At 43.0% G+C, this 17499-nt stretch overlaps 1 protein-coding gene across 7 annotated transcripts in view; it reads left to right on the plus strand.

The window, feature by feature from the left end:
* The window catches only part of FYN (FYN proto-oncogene, Src family tyrosine kinase), a 131816-nt gene that overhangs the window by 41936 nt on the left and 72381 nt on the right, over window positions 1-17499 (plus strand). For 6 of the 7 annotated variants that reach the window (XM_021392964.1, XM_021392962.1, XM_021392966.1 and 3 more), the window contains exon 2: window positions 12782-12851. The gene's annotated coding sequence lies outside the window, so the exon portion shown is untranslated. Of the gene's footprint in view, window positions 1-12781; window positions 12852-13007; window positions 13200-17499 lie in introns of all 7 variants that reach the window. The other variant, XM_021392965.1, reaches the window with a different exon arrangement.

The raw sequence follows: 17499 nt of genomic DNA on the forward strand, positions 1-17499 counted from the left end.
ACTTTGTATGTCCTTGTTGCTTTGCACGTGCTCGTTGGGACATCAGCACTTCCCCTCGACACGAGAGGTAGGCCTGTCCCTTCTGCAGTGATGGAGTCAGCCTCATCAATAGGCCTCTGGTGACTCCTTTTTGTCTATTGCTGATAGCAGAGGGACCTTTGAACACGTCTGCTGTGAAGGCAAGTAGGGCAGAACTTACTGGAGTCTGTGCTCACTGATTTGAGACCACACCACCACACTTTGTGCTGCCCTGCTCTCTCCTAATGCCACAGTTGTGGTTGGATGCTGCCACTGCTGCAGCCCTGGAGAGCTGCACAGGACTGTTGAGAGCCTTATTATTGCTCTGCTGTGAATCCTAGAGTGAGGCAGAGCCTGTCCATGAGAAAAATGCCTTTCTGGTGCTGCTCGAGCAACATGAATGCTGCTGAGATAAGCAGTCCCTGCTGCATGGCATGTCTATAGCACTGAAGAAATGCAGCTTTTTATTTGCTTCTTCTTGTGTAGGTCTGGTGCTGGAAATCCTCTCCTCTAGGGAAGACTTTTGACTTCTATTTAAACCAGCTTTCTGCACTGGGTTGTTGGATGCCCTTCCCTACTGTGCATGGGATGGCTATTGAAATTCTAACAGAGCTGGGAGGTGTGAGGTGTCTGTCTGGAAAAGGGAAGGACCTGGGAGCTCAGCTGGTTGATAGAACATCTGTGCTTATGAGGAAGCATGCTCTCTCTTACTCTCTGTTCTTTATAAATGCATCTGTGGGGACCACATTGCCTCCACTCCCTACGTGTGCTTCCCTTTCTCAATGCTCTATTGTGTGTGCGGTGCTTTGAGGCACTTGCTATGACCCCGTGTCCATGCAATGGGTTAAAAGCGAGGTGAGCTGCGTCTGAGCATATGTGACCAGTGGAGGGAAAGGTGATAGAGTAAACCAGTTGTCATTGGTGGTGAGTGCTGCGGGGCACAGGGAGTAGGGTCTGGGTGTGACAGGTAGTGGGGGCTGCCAGCCACAATGCTGGTGGCACTGGGGCTGTGGGAGTTCCAAATTCTGTTGATACTCTGCCATTAGATGTAAGCATACATGTGTGGGAAGTGAACTTGACATTTCTGGCATGTGTTCTTTCATTTTAAAATGTGTTTATTGATTTAGTGGCTCCCATAGCTGTTGCTGGTGATGTTTACTGCTGAAATCTACACAACTGACCCTTGCAGCTGCTCCCAGATTGTGCAAATGGTTTTTGGAGGGGAAATTAATGAGCTTGCTTTCATACTGAAATAAAAATAAATAAATACAAGTCTTGCCTTTCTATGGCTCTCAGGTACATATCCCCTCTCGTTTCCCATGGGCTTGTTATGGATATGTGCTCCCAGGGACTGTACTGCCAGCCCATACCATTCGTACATTTTCCAGAATTCATAACCCAGTGCCTTTGTGGCTGTGGCCGTGCACGTGCTGCTCTGAATGCCCCTTCTCAGATGTCCCCTGCTCCTGGCAGCCCCGTGCCGCAGCCAGAGGCTGGGCGCCGCCTGAATGAGCCTTGTGTTTCATGGGGCGGTTTCTAGGGCAAAATCAAACATGACATTTCTGAAATGTAAGAGTCCAAACTAGCTTCAGCATGAAAAAGCAGAGCCTGTGAATGCTTTGTGTGTTGTTTCTTGCCTAATTCTCAATGATTTACAGCCTCTTGTAGTGGGGGAGGGGGCACTGAATGTGCTTTTATAACCGCAGTTACACCTGCAGAACTGTTCCAGGAGAGGGGTCCCTGCTTTTTGGCTAGTGGCCCAGAGGAGAGCTGCCAGCCCCATTCCTCAGTCTGCTCCCTGCTGCTCATCCCCAGGATGCCTGCAGGCACAGCAGGAGTTGACGGTGACCCAGATGCGCTGCTCCCAAAATGCTGCTTGTTTCCAGCACTCAGCATGCTGGCAGATTTGACACGTGGTTAATCATGCATCCATCACTGGGTCAAAATGCATGTCCCTGGTACTACATGGGCTTCTGTGTTCACGGGGTGACTGCTGCCACAGGCAGTAGCTGCTGGGCTGGCCGGTGAGGCATGCGGCCGCGTGGTGCTGACTGCACCAGGTTTGTTGTGCTGCATGATGCTGGAGCTGGCACAGCCCAAACCCTCTGAGAGAGTAAGCACTGTCATAGAAGCTTTGAAATGTATTGCAAATAGCAGTGTTTTGCTTTGGCAGTCATTTCTTTAGCACAACATTTTTTTTCTTTTTTGACTGCTTAAATTTCCCATGGGGTTAACAGGCAAGCATTTTGCTCCTGTGGGCTTTGCTACCTATAACGATACAAAAAAGGAACAGTAGGAGAGGCCTTTTTCCAGTTTTGTGTTTGGCAGGGGATGAAGGGCAGTGTTCTTCCCCTTCTCATGTTCTTCTTACCAGAGTTACGTTTCAGGTTCCTTCATCTGTAGACAGAGCTATTACAATTATATATGTATGAAAATATATATTTATATACACAAAAAATCATTATATATATCTAAAGTCATCACAGAATCATCGATGTATAGATATCTGTATCTTATTCTCATGACTGGGGCAGAAAGCTAGTCCTCTCTCCCCTTGTCCAAGCCATAGACTCAGTCTTTATTCACTTTTGTGGATCCCAAGCTATGCAGCCTCATTCAGCGTGGCGAAACAGATACCCATTGACACAGCTCCACCTGCAGATCTCCCCATTATCTCTTGTCTGTCACCATGAGCAACACCAGGGTACCTCACTGAGGCCAAAATCTGTGTGTGTCCACCTCAGAGTTCCCCTCATCTTCAGTCAGAGCTCAGCATATTCTTTGTGTGTGATGTCTTTTTCACACACAATCTCTTCTCTCCAGACCACACTGCTGAAACTCACATCCAAGTCTTGATTTACTGCAGCATCATTTTCTCTGCCCCCTACAAATTACACTTCTGTCTGCCCAGAATGTCTTTGCAAAGGAAACTTGTTCAGCTCCCTCATTTCTTAAGTGTTGCCTCCCCTGTGCGTCCCTCTGTGGACTCTCTTATTTGCACAAGCTGCCTGTCTTCAGCACCAAAGCTTTCCTCTCCATCATCCTCCATCCTTCTCCTCCAGCCACCCCTGCTGCCACTCTCTGCAGTGCATCCCAGTTGTTTCCAAATGGCAACTGTGGGTTTTCTGCAGCCCTCACCCATCGCATTATATAGCTGGCAAGATGATTTTATTGCTGTCCTCCAGGTCTCTCTTTCACAGCACTCTTCTCCTTGGAAAGCCTCCAAAGCCCCTGGGGGTGCCAGCATGCTGGAGCTGGCTGGCTCTCCTGCTTGCCCTTCCCTGAGTTGCATGCTGGGGTTTGTATCCACTAGATTTTTGCTTGTTTTGAGGCAATGCAGAGTTTCCAACTTGGGTGATTCGTCTTCACATTGAGCGTGGCCCTTCTCTTGCACAAAAGGCAAGCTGATAGTTTTGGGCCTTGCTGAGATTCAGGCTGTAACCAACACCCCCTACCACTGCCGGCTTGTAAAAATAGGCCAGGCGTGCAGCAATGGTGGTGATGTCACCATGGCAATGCGAGAAAGGCTGGGATCGGGCAGCAGCTCTCTGCAGGCTGACTGGAGTGGCTGCGGCCTGCAGCGGGGTGGCACGCAGGGCTCTGGAGGGCACTCAGGGCCCTGGCAGCCCTGTGCAGGAGCCTTAACAAAAGCACCACTGCTACTGATGCTGTTGTGAGCGGGGAAGGTGGTCACTCCAGCTCCCTTTAAGCCCGTGGCTGTGTTTTAAAAGGGAGAACTGACTTTTTTTCTGTATTCTGGGCACTCAGGCATTATGCTGATACTGACAGAAAGGCTCTGAATATGAAGAAAGCAGAACACCCTCATTAAAGATCTGCTCTGAAGATGTGAGAGTTATGTATTGCCGGTAGAGCTGAGGCTGGCTTTGTGCAGCAATAAAACAAGAATATTAAACAGGAAGCCAATGACACTTCTGAAACATGCATGAGACAGTAATCCAGATGCTGTTCTGGGATATAGCACAGCCCTTAAGCCTTACATCTATACTTCTCTTTTATTATTTTTTCTGTAGTGCATCTGCATGGTTGGGAGTGGGGTGGGGGGGTGCAGTGAGGGGAATACCAGATTTTTGCCTGGTTTCCTGAGGAAGCAGGAGTGAGTCTGTTGACAGTACATCTGTGGGTCAGTCCTCATTCCTGTGTCTGGGTGGGCTGCCTCTGTCTGGGGAGGGAGCTGCTGGTCCCACATCTCCTGCCTGATCATGCCAATGGGCACCAGGGCACGGAGCCTGCGACTGGCAGCATGGGGTGATGGGCTTGTGCCTGAGGGACTGGTTGGGTAAAGCTGAAGTTACGGTTTTGTTGGGTGGGGAGCTGCTGGCTGGCCCAAGCAAGCCGGAAATCCAAGTTCATTCGTTCCCCCACACAGGCTTTTGCTTAATCTTTAAAGACAAGAGACTAGGGGAGGAGTTAAAAAGAGCATGACATTTTAAGCCCATAGGACATTTCAGTAAAATAAATGCTTTTGTGTGGCTTTTGTATTGCAAAGAGGTTTATATTACTATAGCATGATGCTGGAATTATAAGAGCCCTGCATTTATTCTGGTTCATGCTGGGACACTTGCTTTCGAAGGAGGGACCTGATGGATTTGAGGACAGCGTGAAGGAATAAAGACTTGATCTACACTCCAGGCTGGAGCATTATGTCACTGTGAAATCCTTTCATTTGTACTTCTGCTGTGTTGTCCTGAGGATTTAATTTCCTGTTATTCATTATGTGGGAGTCTTTTTTGGAAGCCGCTAGAGAGCAGGGTTTTTGTTTGGAAAGTAAACTGTCAAAATAGAGTGATTTTTTTGGGTTGTTTTTCTCCTTCCTGGATCCAGAATTCACCAACATGAAATCTCATCATGAAAATAAGTAAATAACTAAATCCATGAGAGACCGGACTCTTCTTTTACTCTCTCCTCCCCCACCCAACCTTCAGCCCATCAGCTACTTTATATAGGTTTTCACAGTACTGATTTTGTAATTTAAAGCTCTTCCTCTCTCCCCACTTTATGTCGCATGACAGATGAGGGCCTTGTTTATTTGCTTTATGCAACTTGTCTGATTATAAAAAATAAAGCAGAACATAACATTGCCTATTCCTCAAGTTACAGTATTTTGAAACTTCCAGAAAAATAAGAAGTATTTGTTTGTTTTGAAACTTCCAGAAAGATAAAAACAGATTAGGCAAAAATGCTCTCCAGAGCAATCCTTTAAAGACCAGCATACTGACACTGCAGATGGGCCCTCGCTGCTGGGCTTCCTTTTTGGGGAGGAAGGTGGGCAGAAAGGATGTTTTCTTCTTAGGTTGCTCTACTCATCTGATCTTGGACTTGATAAGCTCCACAATTTTAAAACCACAACCTCCTTTTTTCCCCATCCTTGCATCTTAGAAGATAAATGTGAACAGGGTGAAAAGGAAGTAGTTTGTTTTCAGCTTGATGTAGTTCATAATCAGTGTACAGTGAAGCGCTTTCATTGTGTTTTAATCACATTGCTGTATTCTTTTCTTGCACTGTTTACTTTTTTCTGTGCTTTTATTTCATAAAGAAATAAGTATACAAATAGCTGGCTCTTCCAAAAATTCAGCATCTTTCCCATTCGCATCAGGCAACGGGACTGCACATGGGTGGCAGGGCTCCTGCTGAGCATGGGTGCTTTGACTCTGCCAGCCCCGGCCTGCTGGCCTGTGGCTTCCTTGTGGGCCGTGCCCTTCCTTTGTCTCACTCTGGTGCAATATTTGAATTGCAGTAGTTAGTAGTAGTTTGCACCAAATGTGCAAACTTTTTTTTTTTCCACAGTCAAGAACATAGCACAGGAAGCCACTATAATCTGTGCACATGAATGGAGCCCTGCGCTGTGTTCAGTCTCCAGCTGTCTTGTGGCTTGCTCCATGCTGCTCACACACCACTAAACTTCTTTGCTTTTCTTTTGAACAAGATCTGCCATGTGCTTGCCTGGAGGTGGGTCAGTCCTGTGAGGAAACGTCAGGTAGCTTGTTTTGGGGTGACTAATCTGTTACAGCTAAATCCATGGATTGGCTGAGCTACAAGAAGTCCTTTGTAATACAGAGGTTCCCTTTCATCCAAGTTTGTCCTAAGAATATAGGATAGATGCTCAGTTTTTTTTTTTGTTTGTTTGTTTTTTTTAAGATGTAAAGCCTTTGAAGTAAATTGGCCATGATTTGAGACTGTTTCTGGGTATTGCAACATCAGCATATTTAGTGCACATATATACACTTTACGTGGAATCATTTTTGTAGTACATCATAGATCATTGATTTGAACTTTGCACACTAATTAAAGAAAAATGTCTATTGCTTAAGTGAGATTCTCTGTTAAAGGGCAGGGGATTGTTTGTAAAAACCAGTCTTTTTTATCTAAAAAACTACTCATACACTGCAATCTATTTACACTTCTGAAAGATTTTTACTTCTGCAAGGAGTTCATAAGTACACTGTTTAGTGAGGTTGTTCTAGAAGTACTTTGGGGTCTTTCCTGTTTCTTTGGAAGAAAAACATTCTCTTCTTCATAAGAGACAAACTACAGAATCAACCATTAAAACTTCCAAATACTTGTGTTACACTGGCTATTGCTTTTCTTGCTGTTCTTTTTCCTTTGTTCCTGGTCCTAAAAACAGTGCTCTGGTGTCACTGGGTGTGAGGCTGGAGTTCAGGGAGGGATGCACTGCCCTGCCGGCCTCGTGCCCTCCAGCTGCATTCTTGAGGGCCAGCTAAGAGGGCCAGAGAGTGCCATCTATTCTTAGGACTATGGGCTCCATTCATTTCTTTTTGGAAGAAAAAAAATTGTTTGGTGCATAGCACGTCTCATTTTTCTGTAAAGAGAAATGTGAACACTCTTCCTGCAATTAATGAAGTCATTTTTCTACTGTTTTGAGAACTGAAGTTTGTCACTGCAGTTGCATGCCCCTGATGTGTGAATGGCATTCTCAGTCTCAGTATCTGCTCGTCGTGAAGCTGGCTAGGAGTACTGCGTGGGTCAACCCATCCTAGTGGCCGAAGATGCCTAACTCAGAGTCTGATCAGTCCAGCAGTGCTGGTGAGGTATGCAGCATGCAGATCAGCTTCCAGCTTAAGAAGGCAGCTGAAATACATGCTTGTTTCTCTCTTGAACAGCGTGGATGGCAAGGATTGCCTAGAGTTATGGGATCTTCTCAAACAGACTTAAAAGGGCAGGATTCAGGAGCAGTCCGTCTTGCCTTTCTATCACCAGTACCCTTTCTTTCCTTCTCAGTCAAAGGGCTCTCCTCTACTTGCTCGTGATAACTTCTAGCTGTCATGTGATACATTTCTTAACGTGTTAGCATCTTCTCATTCATTGCATCTACCCTCAATGCTTCTCTGTAAACATCTTCACCCTCTACCTGTATTAACACTTGCCATGCGCTAGTGCTCATTTAGTTGCTTTATATTCCTTTATGCTTTTGGCTTTCTCTCTGGACCCATAGTTTTGTGTTACAAAGCAAGTGGGGGCCTAGAAAAGCAGCTGAATGCAAGAAATATTTGCTTTAGTTTATCCTGCTAGAAAGTTGAGAAAGAGGTACTGTTATCACCAGTACTGACCTGACAATATTAACCGTCAGTAAGGAACTGAAGCTATCTTTGGTACTGAAAAATCCCAGGGAAAAGGAAACCAAGCAGTGTGCTTGGGCAGGGCTGGCAGTAAAGGATATGCAGGATATGGGGGCTCACAGCAGCATATATTCTAAAGTCAATAGATCTGGTATGCAGGGAGATTTAACCGGTATAGAAAATAAATAGTTCAGCTTATGATCTTTAACAGATTTTTTTTGTTTTTGTGTTTGTTTGGTTGTTTAGTTGTTTTTTTTATAAAACTAGAAAAAGTTGAAGGAAGACCTCTGTATTCTCCTAAAGCTTTTTTTCTCCTCTTTCCTGCTTCTTAGGACTTGCTGGTACTGCAAAATTGACCTTACGTCTGTTTGGAGAGTTCCTACTGCTCCAAACAGAAAGGGCAGCAGTTTGAAAGGTCTGGTGTTCATGCACGTGCAAGTTTGATGACAGGGGACTTGTTTTTATTCTGAAAGTACACATTTTCTTTAGGACTATCTTAGGAGAGGGACTTGGTTATCCTTGTTTATATCTTGTAACGGCACAAAGCTTTCAGGTAATTGCATGAAGCTTTAGAAACTCAATGAGTTCTACATGACGGATGCAGGATGCCTGCCCTGCTGTATAGCCATCATCCTCTTTCAAATCTTGTCACTGTTGCATGGCAGGAGGAATCACCAGATTCGTAATGTTCAGTCTTAGCAATCCGGTAACACTGTTATGATTTCTTTTCCTCTGCTGAAACCCAGCGCTGTGCCTGTCCTGGCTGCTTTCTGCAGGAGCTCCTGCTCCCCCGATGCTGGCTGGGCTTCTTTGCGTCACGCGCTGCTCTCTAGGACCCTCCCCAAGCAAGAAATAGGCTCAGGGTAACAGTGAGGCTTCTGTCCCCGTGTAAGAGCGAGCCTATAATCTTCCTTTAAACTTTAAACGTTTCATTGTTGGAAAGCTTTCAGATGTTCACAGGATAAGGGGGCTTTATATATAGCTGGCATTGCATGGTAAAAGATTGCTTTATGTAAGCTAAGTTTGAGATGTGCGGTTCCTTTATAAACTCAGCATGCAGGAGATATTTTTTTCTTCTTGTGCTCAATGTTGCTTTCAGAAGGGTTTTTTAAATGGCTATTATTTTTTTTTTATGTAAGTTAAAAAAAATCTTAAGGGAGAAATATCAGGAAAATGCACCTCAGATAAAACTAAGCATGCATGATTCCATGTGTTTGTTCAAGATGTGTCAGCAACCTCCTGCTGAGCCAAGTCTTCAGCCTGTCTGAATAGGGGAACTCCAGGCTTTGCTACAATAGGGCCAGAGGAACTCACTATGGACTGGATTAATTCGTGACCCAAAACCTACTTCATACAGTGTGTAGCATAATGAACACAAACTACATTAGAACAAATGAAAAAAGAAGAGTATTGCTTGGCACAGTAACCAACATTTTCTTTACAAAGTGGATCCAGCTCATTTATGGATTACAAGCCCTGGTCCAGGCATGTTCATTTGTAAACTGCTCTCCAACCTGAAAGTCATCTTCTTACCAATTGTTACCAAGCAAAATAGCCCAGGAACCAGAGATGTGTGATTCTACTTGAGGTTTGAAAAGGCAGCAACAAAGGCATGTTACTAATAAAAAACAGTCAGATGCTTATTATTATCTAGATTTCATTTTGTCTCTGAGTATCACAAACTGAACTGTGTCTGCTAGAATCCATTTGAAAAATACTTAAGACTATTTATGGTTTCAGCCAGTTGCATCCTCCAGCTGGGTCAAGCTTGCGTGCAAGCTGTAACACCTCCAGTATGTACCAGACCAGAATCCTCCATGTGACTCTGCACTAAATCATGGCTTTATCTGTTTTATTTGACAGTGAATTATTATTGTTTTAATGGAAATCAGGTTTTTTTGTGGGCTCTTGTCTAGAATTGTTCACCACAGACTTGATCCAAAGATCCTGGAAGTTGGTGGGTGTTAATGGAGTTTGGAAAGTAAGCTTGGATTAAAAAGGTGGTTACTGTGTCTACCGTCAGTGATTTTTCATTTGCCAGTAAGACTTAACTTTGATCCCAGTCTGAACTGACAAAAACGTATCTGGAAACGGATGAGGATAAGCAGGGGTTGGCTCTGAAGTAGGCAAGGTGAGGAAACCAAGCGTGCTGGTAACATGATTCTCCTTACCACAATGTATTTCACAAAAGACTTTTCTCTGTACAAAAAAAGACCAACTTTTACACAACACTGCATAAAAGCACCACTAGTATGTGTGCAGCATAAGGGAGGGGGTATGGTTGTTTTTTTTTTTTTCAGTAAAAAATTCCAATTTGTTGAAGCTGGTGCTGCTTACAGGAAATGGCTGTTCTTGGCAGACAGTGAGCCTGATTATCTCCCAAGACTGTTTTTGTGGTGGTTGTTTGTTGTTGTTTTTTTTTAGATGTTTCAAATAAAGTTTCTTCTTTGAGATTCAGAACGATTTCTCACATCAGTTGGTTTCTAAGTATTTTATGCCTTGCCATTTAGATGCTTGGGCAGCTTTCATTTGGACACCACTCCTGCCTTGGCAAGAACACGGGTGTCATAGCTTGGGGTGATCCTGTTGTAAGCATTTTTGGGCTAGGATGGGTAGCGAGTTGCAGCAACTTGCAGGAAGCTCATGTTGCTTAAATCTAATACTATTCCATTGATTGTGCTTTAAAACAGCCTCATTTTGCTTTTGCTTTTGGATGGGAAGTAGAAGGGAAGTTCAGTGTTTTATCAGAAAAGGTTTTCATCCTTCTCCTGCATCATTTCTTCTTCCTTCCCCACTCTTCCACTAGCTGTGGTAACAAACAAATCTAAACATCTACCATATTCTGTTCAGATGGTGCCAGCAGCTTTTTGAATATTAGGTTATACCTCCGTGCCCTCTAGCCAACCCTTCATAGTGAAGCAAATCGATGCATTTTATGGAAAATGCTTTCTGTTAAAATAACTGTTTGCAAAAGTGGCCTTTTCCAGAAGATACGTACCTTTCACTGAATGGTCACATGGTTACTTCCAGGTTTTAGCTTTTCTTAAGCAGAGGGGAGAAAAGCTCACTTCCATTAGTAATTCTGATCAGGTAAAGCTTTTGTTGCCTCTTCTATTTATTATACTAATTGGAAAAAAAAAAAAAAAAAAAGCCAGAATTAGTGCATCTCAAAGCCTGTATTCATTTATTTGCACCTCCTATGCTGTATTCTCCAAAGCCAGTAAAGCCAGTCTCACTTTTCTGAGAAGTGATTGTCAAATTTTGGAGATAAGTAATATTATCCAAAGTCCTCCAGAAAGATAACTATTCCTTCTACGTAGGTAGAAGGAAAATCATTTCTCTGAGGGGAATTATTAAACTAGTCTTTTGGTGCAGAAGGAAATAATGAGCTAATCTGAAGCTGAGGTGCTATGGGTCTGTTTTGAACCCGGCTCGTCTCCTAAGTTTCCAAGTTTTCTGCATGCAAATGCTGTCCAATTAGTTGGAAGGCAGAAGTAGTCTCTTGACTTGATTTTCCTTTCCAGGCCAAATGCCTGGAAGCTAGGGAGGGAAATGGATGGCACTGGAATAATAACCACCTTCCCCGAGTCTGAGCATAGCAGTTAAGACCCATCTTTTTTTCAGTGTTTTCATGAATTCTGCCAAGCTGTACAATAGATGTTGGGGGAGGTGGAGAAGCTGTGTTTTTTTTTTTTTATTCCTTGGTATACCCAGGCTCTTTGGTTTTCATTTCTTTTTTTTTTTTTCAATCACTAAACTAAGAAAGCAAGCAAGGAAGAAGATGTTTTGTTTTGCAGTTGTGTGATTAAAAATGTCTATTCCTACAGTCTTGCACAAAGCTTCTTCTGAAGTTTTTACATGCTTTTATTCCTTTCTTCTCCCACCCTGAACTCTCCACCCAAAATGACATTTCAGCCTTATGAAATTGGAGGTCTCCTCTCTAACCAAGATTTAGAACAGTGTATCCAGTTGCCATGATTTAAAGAAGACATCTTTGGTTATTCCTGAAGAGTGACTTTACTTTCCTAGCTGCTTTTCTTGCAACAAGGACCAGTAAAAGTAATGTGAGCTGAGAAGCCTAGCCCCTTCATTTCCTGCACAATGCTTACAGCATCCTTCAGGAAAGGCACTGCTGCAAAGATCTGCTGCTGCTGCAGCTGAGGCAGGTTTTCTCCATCAATAATGCAGGCCCCTAAGTCATCTGTGTATAGTTGTAAAGTTACTCATTCAGCATTAATTTCACAGATGCCTCTCTCGTGGAAAATTCTGCTCTGTACTTGGGAGGGAATGGGAGTGTTTCTGAAAGCAGTTCAAGTTCGGTCTGACCTCACCAGTTTGGACACACTGAAATGTGTGTCCTTCTCCATTTGCTGCGCAGTTATCATTCCCAGAGCTGAATACCAGCAAAATCATAGCTCCTCCATCTTCTAGGGACTTTCAAAATAAATTTTTTAACATCATTGTCAGGCTGTGCTCCATGAGCTGTTCTTTCAAAGATTTCGCCTTGAGGAAAAATAAAGAGTAGCTGTCATTTGAAATTTACTCAGCATTGGCTAAATGATGGCATTTGTCACTTCTTCTCTCCTTGTTATTCAGACTGGCCCTCGCGTGTGTCAAACTGGATACTGCATTTTGTTAGTTCTTCTCCCTCTTTGTTCTCCTAGAGAGTGGGAGGCAATTAATATAGTCTAAAAATGTAATGTGGCACAACCCCCCTTTTTTTTTTCCTTCGTGTAGTATTCCAACATGAAGGCTGTAGAGAGCATTACGTGCATCACATTTTGAAAACATGTTGGTAAGACAAACTCACTAGGAGATCCCAGGTTGACCAGTTCTTTGGGACTTGATCTAAAATAATTGGCACATTTACTTTACACTGCAGCTCGTTTCATGTTGTTGACCTTGTATCCTTGGTGTATGAAGAGCTGTCATGGCAGTGACATGTGTCTGGGCAGTCTGAAGGAATCCTGCAATTATTTTAATATTTTGCATCATACTGGTGGAATGTAATAATTAGTTGTGAGGGATCAAATCCAATTACCTAATTCCGTAAAAATGGAAAAACAGTGGAAGTTTGGTGATAAACGCTAGCAGAGCGAGAAAGAAGTGTGACAATTTGTGACATTCTAGTCGCTAATTTTTTTCTTTCCCTTTCTCATTTTTTACAGGGCATGTTTTCGAGCCATTTTTGAGGAGATGTGGTGAATGTAAACTCGCTCTTTTGGGGGGGAAATTCTGGTAAGTGTTGCAGTCTTGATCAGTTTTGACTTTCAATGATAATTTCAGAAAGATGGTGTTAGCTTTTATTTCAGTTTAATTTTTTTTTACTTGATGGGAAATGCAGCTTACAGAGCTGTAGTTGGTTATATGTATTTTTCTTCTTCTGGTGTGGAGACGCACAGTATGAGAAGCACTGACAGAAAGCAACATGCTGGGCCTCAAGGCAAGGAATGCAGTTTCATTTGCTCCTGTGGCATCTGCTTATTGCGTTTGTAGCTGTTACACGCAGCTGAGGAGTGGCTGAAAACTAGTAGAAGAAACCCAAAGCCTAATTGAAAAACAAAGGAAACAAAAAGCATGCTAGAGGTAAGAAACGTGAGGAGCAAAAATAGTGCAGAGGGAGCAGTGGGGATGTCTAGTCACTGTGAAATCTTTCCATCCATTCCTGTAGCCTCCACATGGAGCTAGGAGGATTTGCTCGTTACTGTGACATAAGGAGGTAGTCAATGCTCCTGTGTGATGCACCAGGTTTCCCATTCCTCCTTTCCATTTCTTGTGACAAGCTTTGCTGCTACTCTGATTGTTCCATGCATACTTCCAGAGACAACATCTTCCTGCAGGCTGACGTGGGGTGCAGTGGGAGTGTGGCATGTTATGTGCAATGTAGCTCTGCTCCCGAGCTGTGCCACTGTGAGAAGGAGGCATCAAAGAATGGAAGATAATTAGTGACATGCCCCAACTGGAGGGATGTAATCCTGAGAAAACTCTTCATAGTCTTCTCTTTTTCTCTCCAGTCAAACCTAAAAAAAAAAATAATAATAATAATCCCAGCAACAAGCGAAAAAAAACAAACCAGCAGATCCCCAGTAGTTTGTAGACTTACCTTGCTTTTCCCTCTTAGAGACTCAGTGTATGCGGCTGTGGCTGGTACCTGTTGATCACTGGCACTCTTGGAAAAAAATTACCAGCAGAAGGTTGTGTTCCTTTCTTCCCTTGGCCAAGAAGACTGTTGGACTAGAATTTTTTCTTCAGCCAATGTGTGCAGATTGCAGATTGCAGATGAAAGCCAGTTTATTCTCCATTGGCAGAGGACTTCAGAGTAAGATAGCCTGCAGGGGTTGAAAACCTAAAATCAAAGACTAGCTCTGTGAGAACACTTGTTCCTTTTTGCCATTAAAAAAAAAAATAACAGATGTTGTTACATCATACAGAAGAATCTGGATTAGCTAGCAGATGCTTAAATGTAGATCATTTAGTCTTCTGCAGAATGTATAGTCATGAAGTGAAGAAAAAATGATCAAGATCAAAATTAAAAAAAAAAAAAAAATCTGTCAAATGCTTGAAAAGTCCAGTACAGTTATACCTGGGTAAACCACACTGCCATTCTTTTAAGTAGTTTTCTCTCTATTTGTATGCCCAAAGATGAGCTATAGACCAGCTGTGTGAACTCACAGCACATGAGACTTTGTGCTGATTTCTGTTGCTGCAAGTGAAGATCTATATCTAGTTTGCTTTTTGATGGTAGCTACTATACTTTGGTACTGTAAGTTGTCTGATGTCCTTCCATATCAGGTGATCTTTGTGTGACATGTGACAAAGCTGTAGTGCTCACAGGTCAAGGAGCAGCATCATAATGGAAAAATAATGTTGCTGTGTAACACAAAGGAAAATAAGGTTATGGGCAGACATGGTAGTGAGATTGTTGTGTTTGAATTTCCCTTCAAAGTTACATCAGTGATCTTGGCCCAGTGGCTGTCCTCAATGAAAGAATATAGTTCAAGAGCAGCAAGAGGAAAGAGATGAAAGAAACACATTTATTGGAACCAGAACAGTTTTGGTTTGAAGAAACTGCTGTATGCCGTCTCGCCTCCTTGAAACAGATCCTATTAGATCAGGTTGGTCAGGGTCTTGATTTTCAAAATTCAGATGTACTCCAAGGATGGAGGCCTCTCTGGGCAGCTGTTCCAGTGTCTGACCATCCTCAGAGTGCCTCCTTGTTGCTTCTCATTGTTATCACTCACTGCTGATCAGTGTGCAGCTTGCATCTTCTCTGCCTTTGAGAGAGGAATTTTGCTGAAGAACCTCCCAGCTCAGGGAAGCTGCATCCTGTGGCTCCAAAGAAATCTGGTGTCACATAGATGCAGTAAACTTGTTAGTGGGGGTAAAAGTAAGTCTGGTTCATTTAACGACCTACTTGCACAATGTTGTTCAACTTTTAGTTCTTGTTCAGACTTGGGGAGCATGGCTGCTGACATGTCTGAATCTCAAAACTAAGGAGAAAGTGATGCTTCTGAAAACTTCTTGTTCAGAGATAGAATAAAAAGACACTTCTCACTACTGGTTTGTATACATTCTAGAATTTCTTCAAGCCAGCTTGGAGCTCACTTTGTCGCACTCCATGCTCCAAGATTTTGCACAATAATTTAATATTGTTTTCCTGGAGCCATTATAATATGTAAACAGACTCTGCAAATTTTGCTTGTTTTCACAGCTGTTCCTTCCCCTCTTCCCACTTCAAATTGTTGGCAAAATCTCATTTTGAGGAAGAATAATCAGGAATCAGTTTCTCGTCTGTAAGCATCTCTGAAACATCTCCCTCCCCACTGTAAGTTTGCCTATGGCAAGGAAGGAGTTTTGTCTGGTCACTGTCCCTAACCCACTGAATCCAGGAAGGTCTAGACACTAAGAGAATATTTTGAATTTATCCTGACATAGTAGCTGAGCTCAGAGGCACAGAGGTCACTTATTCATCTTGGATCAAAGTCCTAGAAAGGGTCATACAGCCTCCAGATCAAAACTTCATAATGGATTTAGGAGCTGATTAGAGAAGTACACTTGAGTGCTTTGAGGGAAATCTTGATTAATTTAAAACTCACTCAGCTAAGCTGATGGTCTTCCTGAGCAGTGTGAGCAGAGACCTCTTTTGATGAGATTTCTGTAAAGCAGCCTTGTGGATGTCAGAGCAAATGCTGCTTGGCGTTTTAAGTGTCTGACCCACGTGGTATTGAACGTGGTGTTCGGCCTTCTCTCCATCATATAAAATACTGACACATCTGCAAGGAGTCCCAAGAAGCACAGCTGAAGTACAAAAGAAAACTTTGGAATGGTCTGTGTTTTAGTTTTTTCCCCTATTCTTTGCCAGTCTGAATGTCCCTTGAAACTCAGGCCATTTGTAAGATTTTTTTGCATGTCTGAGCATGGCTTATTCTGTACCATGTGGTGTTTTGTCCTTGTTCATCTAAGTTCTATGGTTGGTTATATCATTTAAAAATTTGGATTTTAGTTTCTAAAATCTCCTCTGGTATTTTGGAGTTGGATTTTTTTTTTGCTCATTAAGGACAATCAGATTCTTCTCCCTTAATTAGCAGGTAGTACCTGCTTTGATTTTTAGAAATGATATGAAAACAAATTCTCAGTAACTTGATGCATAGTAAGTTTGATTGCCTTTAGAAAAGAATTATTGTGACCCTCTGTGGGTTCCTGTGTGTCTGATCTCCATGGCACAATTATTGACATCTGTGACGTCTAACAAAAAAAGCTATAGAACTTCTCATGGTGATTTTTCTTTCTTGTCAGGTTTCTGACATAAAGTATTATAGATGACTATGTATTATTTGCAAAGAGCTTGGTATGTGCACTCTTACTGCAAAAACAACCTGCCATAACTTGTGCTTTATTACCTGTATTCTGCCACAGCCACAAGAGGCTTTGCCAGAATCATTAGCTGTTCTTTGTAATTATGGATGACCTGGCATGTTTTGGTCCTCTTTCTAGTAGCTTTTAGTTTTCCAAGTTTTCCAGAGTCATTAATTTGGGCACTGCTGCACCTCTTGATGTGCTTCTGTTGCAGAACTTCATTATCTCTTCCTGTGGGCTGAAGATTATCATACATCCTTAGGAAGGAAAGTGTGTGGAAACCCTTGAGCATTTAAATTATGTTGGGTTTTACTGAGATTTGCTATGCTATGCTTGTAATTCCTTCAATTTTAGTCTGTTTCTTCTCTTCCAGTCTACTCCATCTGAAAGATGTGCATGTTGGTGCTGGGTGTGATAAACATTAAAGCTAGTCCATACGTTGTGTAAGGAATGCAGCTTGTCCCCTGCTCACTCCATCTCTCCAGGCCAAACTGGGTTGGATTTAGCCTGCTATCTTAATATATGGGAAGTGTTGTCACACTTGTGTGCAAGATAACTCCACTTCGGGAAGCTGCAGCTCTGCCTCTGGCAGCACAGAACTTTGTGCCTCAGCCTCTCTCATGCATTCTCCCAAGTGTTTTCCTAAGTCTCACTCTCAAGTCTCATGCAGTCACAGAATCATTAAGAGTGGAAAAGACTTCTAAGATCTAGTCCAACTGTCACGTCATCCCCACCAGCCCACTAACCATGTCCCTCAGGGCCACATCTCCGCATTTCTTGGATACCTCCAGGGATGGTGACTCCACCACCTCCCTGGGCAGCCTGGGCCAATGCCTCACTGCTCTTTCTGAGAATAAATTGTTCCTAATATTCAGTCTGAACCTCCCCTGGTGTAACTTAAGGCCATTCTCTCACATCCTGTCAGTTTAGCTGTTGGGTTTTGTTTTGGGCTGAAGTTGAGACAGTCCAAATAGATTTATCTGTGGGCCACTTGTCCAGAGGATCCTTCTGCCTTACCCACTGGAGAAGA

Source organism: Numida meleagris, chromosome 3 (assembly GCF_002078875.1).
Source record: "Numida meleagris isolate 19003 breed g44 Domestic line chromosome 3, NumMel1.0, whole genome shotgun sequence".
NCBI classification, from domain to species: Eukaryota; Metazoa; Chordata; class Aves; order Galliformes; family Numididae; genus Numida; species Numida meleagris.